Source organism: Limulus polyphemus, unplaced genomic scaffold, assembly GCF_000517525.1.
Source record: "Limulus polyphemus unplaced genomic scaffold, Limulus_polyphemus-2.1.2 Scaffold948, whole genome shotgun sequence".
In the NCBI taxonomy this organism is placed as follows: Eukaryota; Metazoa; Arthropoda; class Merostomata; order Xiphosura; family Limulidae; genus Limulus; species Limulus polyphemus.
This window is the reverse complement of record NW_013666558.1, coordinates 189,729-200,914: the sequence shown is the minus strand read 5'-3', so window position 1 is coordinate 200,914 and position 11,186 is coordinate 189,729. Positions and strand designations below refer to the sequence as shown.

Below are 11,186 nucleotides of genomic sequence, written 5' to 3'. Positions count from 1 at the left end.
TGTGTCATTATGAATAAAATAATATATTTTACTAATTATATAAACATAAAAGCAAGTTCATCGGTAAAAATTAGTTTTAATCCTAAAAATCTGAAAATATGTCCCCCGGAAGGTCTCAAAGTTATCGAATGATCCTCTCAGTTAATAATAACTCGAATAATTCAGTTGTTTTATTCCGCCTATGCCCGATCGCAACAATAACTCGTAAGTCGATGGTAGTGTGACAGAGAACGTCAAATTATTCTAGTTAGAGCCTCTGAAGTTAACCTACTACTATTGCCATCTGGTGAAAGAAGTTATAAACCTGAATGTGTATGTAATATCTAAACATTTCCTATTTGCACTGTTTTTGTTTTCTTGGTAACTCGGAAATAATCAGATAAGAGACTATTCATATACCTTCAAGTGGATTTAGTTTTTTATTACTATGTCTACTAAACATAGATCCGCTTTTCACTGTTTTCAACTTTTTAATATTTTAATTAAACTCAAACACGTTTTCTTAAAAGTATAACTAAGAAATGCTTATGGGTTTTCTTAGAAATATGCGATAATTATTTAGATTATTAGGAAACAAACAAGTTGTTTTTCAAAAGTCATAACGTAGGTAAATTAATATGTAAAAAAAAATATACATAGGCACTGTTACCTATGTTAAATATTTTTCCTATAATTGCAAGCTTTCGGCCTCTTACCTGCACATTAATCGGGCAACAATGTATTGAATAATACAAAATTGTTTCTCTGAGGAATACTTTTTTTTAATGCAGTTATCTAAACCAGTGGTTCCCAAACTCTTTTAGTCTGAGGCTCCCTTGATGTGAATAATGAAAGTTGGAAGTCCCCAACTATAACTTTAGTATGGCGATTGAAAAACAGTGCCGTTGTAAAAACAATAACATCTCATTTCAACATACTGTATCATTCAATTAATTCAACATAATTTTTATTGTCTTATTGTTTATTTAGAATTAAAATTAATTCAGTATCTTTGTTTTCGGTCCATTTTTGGCGGCCTCCCAGAAAAAGCTCCACGGCCTCCACATTGGAAAACATTGATCTAAACCACAATCCTAACAATAAGAAAATCTTCTTTTGTGCTATAGTCATGACCAGTAATTCTATAAGATGTTAATTTGAATTCTAAATATTTTATTTTCACATACAATACAGGGCCCGGTGATTAGGGCGCTCGACTCGCAATTTGCGGGTTCGAATTCCCGTTACCGAACGTGCTCGCCTTTTCCCAGCCGTGGGGGTGTCATAATTTGATGGTCAATCCCGCTATTCGTTGGTAAAAGAGTAAAATTCCTGAATCTCTGAGGTGGATATAAAATAGATAGCCTATTGTGTGCTTTGTGCTACAGCATTTGAAAACTGACTTTTGAAATTTGCTATTTAAGGGTCGAAAAATAAGATACAATTCCTAACATTGAACTTTTCTAACAAAGTAACTTTTACAAATGTTGAAATATCAAAATTTATTTATTTATTCACAAAACAAAACAAAACAAAAATATGAAGAAATTGCATTTAATTAAAATGTGTTTGGTAAATTACTTTGTGTGAAATATGGTAATTTTTAAAATATATGCATTTTATATATATAAAGGGACTGTTAATATTTAACCCTTACAGGATTAGTAGAGAATATACCTATATTAAGACATATTCTGGTAAACTTTAAAAATGAAATTAAAAGTGTTCCATATTAGTTAGATGTCATCCTCTATACATCATGTGAAAGGTTGCAAACTTACGCTTATCTACTATTTTAAACAAAAGTTGCATACAACAACAGCTACTCTCTATAGGTTTATAGTTGTATGACAATGTTTCTCTATCATCTCTCCGATGTGGTGTGGGTCGTATACGAGAAGGTGTACAGGGACTAGTAGAAACTAGTATGAGTTTGAAATTTATCTTCCATAGCAATTTATAATGATATTAATTGTTGATGCAGGTAATTTCGGATTGTGGGATATCGCACTAGGACTTTGAGTATCATCATTCCAGTTCTTGAATTCATCTTGTACATAAGGGTACAAATTCTCTATGCCTCATGAGCTAGTCATCCATTTTAACGAAAATAAAAGAAGGCCAGCTTTGTTAAAGATTCCAGCATAAATCACTTTATTATATTTATTTACTTGTGCTTGTTTCTTTTCTTATATTGTCTATATAAGATTTTGTTTCTGCTCAACAGTTTTTATAACCTGCTGTTTAATGCGGAATACTTTCTGTAGGTAATTACTGTACCTGAATACAACATGTCTTGATCCTCTAAAATATGCTGATTTCTTTTGAAGTGAATTCAACGTCAGAAATAATATAAAAACTGAGCATTTTACACGGCATAATAATGACGAAATAATTTACACAGGGTAGCATTATTCAATGAATTAAAAACATTTATAGGAATCACGTGAATCCATATTTTCAGCAGAATGCCATAAGTGTTTAATAGCAAATCTTTTGGAAGAAAAAACAACAATAATAATAAGAAGAGAGACACAAATATTGCAGAGTAAGTAAATTAAATATCTTCATATTTATTTCATTGCGTACATGAAAGGAAAGTGGGTAATATTTTCAAAGACAGCATCTTATATTATGAAATATATTTTTGAAGTACAATCTCAGTTACTGTAAATTGATGTTGAAAATTGTTTTGGGGCAACTATAATTGATGTATAGCTAAGTAGGCAACGCCTAAATGATTTCATCATAACAAATAACATACAATAAGTTTGATATTTGGTATCAACAACGTGTTGATCTTAGTGTATGAGCATGGCCGTCCCATTATAGACTGCTGACCAAGGTGAAGGTAACCAATCAGCAGCACACGCCGATACACGGGCTTTGTATAGTTTTTGAATTGATTAATCTGAATCACTGTCACTTTATAATACCTCCACATGTCTTCCAATGTATTTTATTGTATTAACCATATCTTGCTTAGTTTGCTGACGATGGAATGTGAAAATTTTGAAATGTCCATTCATTCTATAAACGTTCTCTATTGTTGGCAATACAATTTCTGTTTTCGTTGATACCAGATGGCGCGCAAATCAACATTGCGGCATTATACGCACGGCTGCTGGTAGTCTTCTGCTGTACGAGATGTACTTTGAGAAAGACATCGTTCGTAGCGTATATTAAATTATAATACAAAGTAAGAGTAATTATTACGCAAACCTCTCCATTGCAATCTGTTTGTTACAAGTGGATAGTGTTAGTGTGTAATATAGTAAACACAATAACGTAGCTTACTGACTGAAATGTAAAATACGAAAACGTAAAAAATCATCAAATTAAACTTAATTTTTCCGGTATTATGACTACGTTATTTGAAACCGAGAGGTATTAGGCCCTTAACTTAAGCTTATACAGTGAAGACGACTCCCTACTGTCAGCTCTGTAACTATGGTAATTTAGTAAAGTGCTTTATCATATTTATAGGGTTAGTTTTGACTCGGGCGGTAGAACAAAAGTGATGATATAGACGTAGTGATAGAGACAGTTCATAAACTACATAGTTAAAAGTTATTTACGTGTAAGTTAAAATACTTATATTTGACAGCATTCTGATCAATAATATACTTTATATATATATATATATATATATACATATAAAAATACCTTTTTTTTTATTCTTGATGGAGATGGAGATATTGAGAACATTGGGCCTACCCGGACCCATTTGGTTTGTTAACGCATCTCTTTCTTCAAAGTTATCATACATGTCCAAAAGTCTAGTGTCTGTCTGATTGCAAAGAATTGTGGTAAGTACCTCGTTACAAAAAATGTGTGATAAGTAAAAACTTACAAAAGAATACAAGTGAAAATACTTAGTAATTATATCATACACAAATGATACTTGTTCAAGGCATAATTTCTTATTTTAAATAAAAACCCAATTCAAAAATCAATTAGCTTTTATGACTGTTATGCTTGACATATTTTTGTGGGTATCATTTTTTATGGATAAATGCAAACACTTTGTATCTTTCAGACTTTTTTTTACTTTTGTCATTGAAATTTCAATTGTCTTTTAGATTTTTCTGATAATTCTACTATTTCTTCTTTATCCTGTAACTTATATTACACCAGAATTGTTTCCTATAAGCTTATAGTTGTACTAAGTAAACAGGCATTTTAGTTATTGGTTAAATAAAGCTACAGCCTACAGTATAAGGCATAGATAAAAATATATACAACACAATCATTCCAAATAAAACTCACTATTATTTACTATTGTACAGAAATCCAACTTGATCTTGTTGTGATATTAATACAAGTTTGAAATCTTTTACAACTTGATTTATAACAAGGTATATTACAAAGTTAGATAACTTTGTATGGCTGCAAGTTAACCTGCATGAACAAATATGTGATTGGATTGAGATTAATTCTGGTACAACTTTTGAAATGTAGGGAAAAAAACTAATTAAAAATGTATAAACTAATTTAAAATGTATCATGCTTTGAGCTACATTGAATGTGGACTTTATTATGCTTTATGTATTCAATTTTAAAACCTAAATTGAAGTTTTCTTAAACAAATGGTTTATTCATAATTAATGTTTGATTTTGTATTCACCACTATTATTTAAGTCACTCACTAAAAAAACTACATGACCAAATTTGGTTATATTTTAATGTTTTGATAAATAATGTAAAAATTATTTATTTAATGAAAGTTTGATATGCAGGCATCAATCAACTAAGTTGAATTTTCTGCATGGATTATAAATTATAGATAATGAAAACATATTTGTTAACTTCAATGTAAAGTTCATATAAAGTTATTTCATTTATTTTTCTCTTTCACTTCCTGTGTTACCGGCAACATTATTCTTGGTAAAACCTGTTTCCTTCTTACTTTTGGGTTAATATGTTTTAAGGACATGATTTATATAAAAGATGAAAAAAGTTGTAACAAAAACATAACACACTGATATTACTAAAACTAGCATAAAAAATAAACAGAAGTAGCCATGCAGTAATGATAAAGAAGTGAAGTTTGAGAAATATATATATATACGTATACACAGAAATGGAATACTTCCTCTCCTTTATGGTATGTAATCAGATCAAAGCTTGGTATAATTGGCCTCTAACAGTAACATTTCCTAGAACAAAATAAATGTAGTACAGGAAGATGTCAAAAGATAGAAAAATAAATACAAATGTCTCTGATGCAAATCAAGGCTAACATACAGCATGTAAAAAACAACAACAAAACATGAGAGGTTACAAAGTAAAACATGAACCTGAGCTCAAGTTTTAAGACAGAGTGGAGTGATCCATTAGTTTCACAGGTTTTTCTCAGCTAAATGAACTTTTTAATACCAAAGACGAAAGAAAAAAGCAACAATATTTTGAAATATATAAATTAAACAACATACTGGATGAGCTGAAAGAAAGTATCATGTAAAAAATTTCTCTTATCCTTGTTACCATGCTTATGTGAAGTGCTGAAATATGTTATAGCTATAAATATCACATTGAATGTACCATTTTAAATAAGCACATGATAATCTTATGTTGTCAGCATACACAGTTGTGTCTGTTGCCTTGACCGTCATGAGAACTGTCTATTAATTATCCTATTTTGATTCACCTTGTAGTATTAATAATGATGTATCTTCATTAATAAAGAAAAATAAAACATGCCTCAGTAAAATGATCTTTTTATTATGATGACATCTGAGGTCACACACAGTGCAAAAAAAAGTTTGTAAGTTGATCCCTTGTTTATACCAATAACCAAGGTCAAATGTAAAGAGAAAATAAAACTTGCTTAGATGTCTCTCAACTACCAACATTTCTTAGTAAGTTTTGGCATAGTTTATTTTATAGAGAGTATTATGTTTGTTTATAAACAGATTTCTTCCCAGGTAAAAAAAAAAAAAACTGACAGGAAGACTTCCATGTGTGTTTTTTTTTACTTTGAATACCAAAACCAAATTTGTGTGTCAAAATATAACTGCTTCAACTTAAGAGGGAAGTTAAGTGAAAAATGTATTTATACTAAAGTACAGCTGTTAAAAAAGTAGCCTATTACTGTGGTGAATGTAATAGAAAAAGATATATTTAATTACATGCATGTTAAGTTTGGTAAACATATATTTCTCATCAACTCACAAAAACAAGTAAAAAAGGAAGTATCCTGTTTATAATTATTAAATGTGGTTTTTAGGGAACTCCTGTTTATAATTAGTAGATTTAATCCTAAAATTTAGAAAGTTTCTAAGGTTAGGAACTTAAGAAATTAATACCTATTAGACTTGATTTTCCAACTTCCACATATACACATGTGGTTATGTTTGTTGATGATCATTAGCAGGATTTTGAAGTAATATGTTTTCACAGAAATTAAAAGAAGCACTTTCATGGCTATAACTTCAGAGTTAGCACTTCTGAACAAAGAACAAGACAAACAACTACATTGTCAAGAAAACTGTTTACATTTGAATAGCATTTTAACTGAAGTTGCTTTATTGAATCTTTCAAAAATGTATGTCTGTGCACCAAAACACACAATGAAATTTGATCACTTTAACTAAGTGTAATTGGGATTGGGAATGTTAACTCTAATTTCGACTTCATTACCACCATATGGTCTAAATCAAAACTCTGTAAGGACCAGGGCATGCCTTGACCTCTGTGTGACTGCATTTGCATTCCTTTTTTTATTAACAGCAGAAAATTCATTTATACTTTAAGTACAGACTATTCTAAAAACAGTATCATCAAGTTTATTTGGTGTTTCCCTTTATGTACCATTGTTTGTATTAACCCTAAGTGCACAAGTAGGGGTGAAAATGCACATGTTAATACCTTTTACAGAGCGCCATTCAAAATCATAACATATGTGTTTGATGTCAGAGTTATCAACTATTCATTTAACTCTACACTGTTGATTTAGTGACAATTCATGGTAGACGAGAGTATATAAACATACTGAAAAAAATCCTGTAGATACGCATTTCAGAGGTTGTAAAGGTTATGCAAATGCAATATCTACAATGAACAAAAGTAATTTTATTCCTAACATGAACGTCATCTTGCACTCTGACTTTTCAGAGTTTCAGTCACACTGATATCATGAACTCACAGACATATATATCTTGAGGACAGATACTTTTGTAACACACCTGATTTTTTTGTGTGCAGTAAATTAGTACATTTTACTAACACATTTTGTGTATATGAAAATAGTAAATTTAGTCAGTTTACTGTCACCTAAGAAAAGTTCATATAAACATCCAAAAGTTATCAAAAACTAAACTGAATTTTGTTTTTGTAATGATACAAAAAGTAGTGGTTATATTTATTAATTCAATTCTATCTGCTAGTTATAACATTTGTATTGATTTCATTGAGTTAGAACTTCATTTCAGTTATCATTTGGTAGTATTCCATTACTACATTTAATCCATGAGAAAAAGTTATAGTATTTTCTTAATGAAGTAACTGTCCATATAATAAGCTGGATAAGTGTGCCTATATCGTGTATGACAAGTAAATGATTTTATAAACAAATTCTCCCAACACGAGGCCAAAATATATTGTTGTTAATATCAGTTTCTAATCAGATCAAGACTTAAAGCGACACTGTATGGGTGATTAAATATACTTTTCATGCATTTCTACTTATGAAGATTTGAATGCATTGTTTCATCAATTGGGTATCCTTGCTATCAACAACTTATTCAGCCATAATCCCAATAACATATTATGATGTTTGGCAGGCTTAGAAGATTTAAGTTAGTCCTAACTATCTATATGATGCTAGTAATGCAAAACAATGTCTATAGTAAAAGTATATAATAGAAAATAAAATTTAAAAGTTTTCACGTTGTACATTTTAAATAGAAGATTCTAGAATTCAAAGAAGAATTTATATACAAATCAAGAGGATATCATAAAACAATATTTATTTGGTTGGCCAAGATGAAGTGTTAAATGAGATTTTACCAGTGGTCATGACAATGTTCAGAAATGTACATACATGGTATACTAGAATCTTGAAGTTATCAACATGAAAAGCCTGATAATACCAGGTGTGTGACATTTGTAATCCTGGTGTATTTCAACACCAAAATAATAATTTCCACATGGGTAAAGGAAACATTTTTTTTAGCTCACCTTGTATATGACATAAGAATTTTGATCACTACTATTGAGCTCAAGATGTAAAAGGAGTTTCAATGAATAACTTAAGATGTTTTAGTACAATTTGAAATCGAAACACTGTAATCTTTCACTTTCGTTACAAACCAATGAATAAGATAAAGACATTACTAGTAGGTACAATGAGGATACACATGACTCCTTTTTTCCGTAGCTGTCAATGTAGCTTTTAGAATGTGACCTAGTAGAATTTACAAAAAAAAAGGAAGTATCAAACATTTTCTTTTTTTGAATTAGACATAATAGTCTGCACAGAATGGGAATACACTGCAGTAATACTTTACACATGGAAGAAAGCTAAATTGTAAAAAAAAAAAAGGTTTACTGAAACCTGTTTGTGACTCAGTCTTTTTTTTTTATTTTCTGAATAAGAAACTCTACATGTATGCTATAAAGGTAATATTACATTGACTACATAATGCATTATCTTGATTTACAGGTTTTTTTTTATAGGTGTACGTGCTAGCCAACACATTTGATTACACGATTTTTCTTGAAATACCTGTACAGGTATACAAAGTTTTTAAAGGTTACCTTTTGTATTTAAACCAGTATGGGAAAATAATCAAGATAAGAGTAAAAATGAACCTACCAGTGCAGTGCATTAACCTTTGACCTTTGAACTGTTATAAAGTACAGTTAAGTGTACTTGCTGTGGAGTACGATATTTTCACATTTTAAACAGGTCAACATTTCTGATGTTTCACTTTGCTGCTATAGTATATGTACATGTTTATGTTTAATGATAAAAAAAAAAAGGATACTCCAACACATCATGGCATTTAAAAAGAAAAGCATGTTTTGTCTTCTTGTACAATTTCAAATACACTAATTATTTTGGGAAAATTCATCACTTGATGTGGAATCTTTATTTTTTTAGCAATAATTTGTTGTTACATGTGATTTAGATATTAATTAAGTAATTATGGTAACATTTTTAATTTCTGGGACAAAACTTGTGTCTATTTAATAAAAACACATTTTGTAGAGGGGATACTTAAGTAATTTAACAAGAGAATGAACCTACTGTATGTCACACTTGTAAAATAGCAAGCTAAATAAGTCTTGTTTGATCTTTTTTAGAGCCTCTTTTCTTATAAAAGCATTGTAATAGATTAAGACTTTAGTAAGTTATTGTATCTTTGAAATTATTTCTGTTTTTTTTTTTGAGAAAACTACTGGTGATGTTCATTTGATACCACAATTTGTTAAACTTCTTTGAAAACTACCTAAAGCTGTTAAATCTTTGGGATTTATTTTTCAAAGAACACTGACATTTAGCATTGGAGACATTTTACAGGTATCTGTAAGACTCAATATTATTAAGAAAGTTTAACTTCCTGTTTTAAAGGGAACATTTTTTATGAGTAAAACTTATCAAAATATTCTACATTTAGTTATAAGCCTTGATAAAAAAAGAGGCATTCTTTAAAGTTTGTATTTAATCCATGAATTTGAATTTTGTATCAAAATGGTTGAAATGAAATTTGAATGTATATTTTAAACATTTATTGTTTTAAAAATTAATGAATGAATTGAAATACAATGATTAGCTAACTTAACTGGGTTATACCAAATACTTAGAACTTTATAACACACTAGAGAATATCAAATTTATGGGAGAAAAAGAACAAAATGTTCCTATATTATTCTCTTCATCTCAGAAATTATTTAACCATGTTGTCTTTTAAATAGAGAAAGACTAAAAAAGTTATAAAAAGGAAGAGAACATTAGTTGACTTTTATTATAAGCTAAAAGTGGTTTTAATGGAACAAAGCAATTCTTGTATATGATGATAAACCAACTATTCTTTTGATCAAATTCAGATACTTGTGTGTTGTTTTTTATTATTATTTATTTGACATATTCAAGGTGATCAAAAATATGTTTTGTATTTATAGTAAAATATTAGTTTTATCAGGTACATCCTCCTTTTCAGATATCTGTGTAATGTACAAGAGTAATTTGTAACTGTCTATTAAACTGTCTTCACTTAGGGTTAATATTCTACTTGTCGTGCACCAAAAACCATTTAACATGGTTGAGAGAACAATAGCATTAAGCATCCCCCTCATTAGTGTTAGATTGACCAGTTACAGTGACTCACTAGGTGGGTTGGAGTGGCACGCCCCTCCCCACAGGATGTTGGAACTGTAGAATGGGACACTTAAACAGCCAGGGTTTATTTCAGTGTGTGTGTGTTCTTTGTGTACATCCCAAGAAACAGATCAGTTCACTTGAATGTAAGTTTGTATTGAAAATTATAATTATTTTGAAATAATAATTTTTTTTGTATGTTACCTCTGCAATTAACATGTATGTACCAACATAAGTATAATAAAATCTAGAGTTAGGTATCATATTGATAAGATTAACATAGAAATAGTTTATTTTACAAGCCATACTACTGGGTTTGTGTGTTTTTGTGGTAAGATTTATACACTGCTATGTTTAACAATTTTAAAATGAACTCAGATTACTATCTTATTGAACAGAAAATTAATATGCATATTTCCTTGAGACAGTAACATTATAACAAAAAAGAACTCCAATAAATGCTACTGTTGTTTCTCACCATGTGTTAGACATTACATACTGATTAGAACTGTATCTGACTACAGGGGAATATTTATGAAGTCACACCACTGTATACACATAGGCAGGTTTCAAGTTACAGTGTTTGCTTAGGAATCATGTTTTTAGTAATGTTTATAATGAACTAAGATAACCTTTCATTACACTTGCTTTGGTAGGAGTATCCCAAGAAGGTTATGAAAAAGTTTGGAGTAAAGTATTTAAAGTTTTCATAATAATTACAATATCCAAGCGGTAACCTTAAAAAGTAGACAGTTGAAATATTGGTTCAGTTTGTAGTATACATTGAAAATGTTTTGAAGTTTCCTAGGGATATTTAATAACTGTCACAAGTAAACTTATATTTTATATAAAACAGGCAAGGTTTCATTGCAGCAGTGAGTGA

The 11,186-nt window shown here is 29.7% G+C and overlaps 1 protein-coding gene across 1 annotated transcript in view; it reads left to right on the top strand.

The window, feature by feature from the left end:
* Nucleotides 1-3,219: 3,219 nt before the first annotated feature.
* Nucleotides 3,220-11,186, top strand: part of LOC106461380 (trifunctional nucleotide phosphoesterase protein YfkN-like) — a 52,790-nt gene continuing 44,823 nt past the window's right edge. The window contains exons 1-2 of the mRNA XM_022388327.1: nt 3,220-3,432; nt 3,669-3,788. The gene's annotated coding sequence lies outside the window, so the exon portion shown is untranslated. The remainder of the gene's footprint in view (nt 3,433-3,668; nt 3,789-11,186) is intronic.